This window comes from Penaeus monodon, chromosome 28 (genome assembly GCF_015228065.2).
Source record: "Penaeus monodon isolate SGIC_2016 chromosome 28, NSTDA_Pmon_1, whole genome shotgun sequence".
Classification (NCBI taxonomy): domain Eukaryota; kingdom Metazoa; phylum Arthropoda; class Malacostraca; order Decapoda; family Penaeidae; genus Penaeus; species Penaeus monodon.
Genome location: NC_051413.1, coordinates 1,156,804 through 1,157,019, shown reverse-complemented (window position 1 = coordinate 1,157,019; position 216 = coordinate 1,156,804). Strand labels below are relative to the sequence as shown.

General features: G+C 35.2%; 1 protein-coding gene across 1 annotated transcript in view; it reads left to right on the top strand.

Moving 5' to 3' along the window:
- LOC119591262 (polyadenylate-binding protein-interacting protein 2-like) overlaps window positions 1-216 on the top strand; it is a gene marked incomplete in the record, with an annotated part of 23,691 nt that overhangs the window by 885 nt on the left and 22,590 nt on the right.

Sequence of the window (216 nt, the reverse complement as noted above, 5' to 3'; positions counted from 1 at the left end):
GGTATCTTCCTCCTCACAAAGAAGAGAAAACAAATGCCCATGATAATAGAAGTAATAAAAATGAAAAACAAGTTGGAATAATCACTGTAATGATGAATGAAAGTTATTCAACCTTGCATGCTGTTCCCCTTCCTGTGTTAATGTTTACAAGTCACTGATCTTGTCATTGAGTCATCAACCTCTCTGCTTTGACTGCTGGTTTTGATGTTTTTAGAT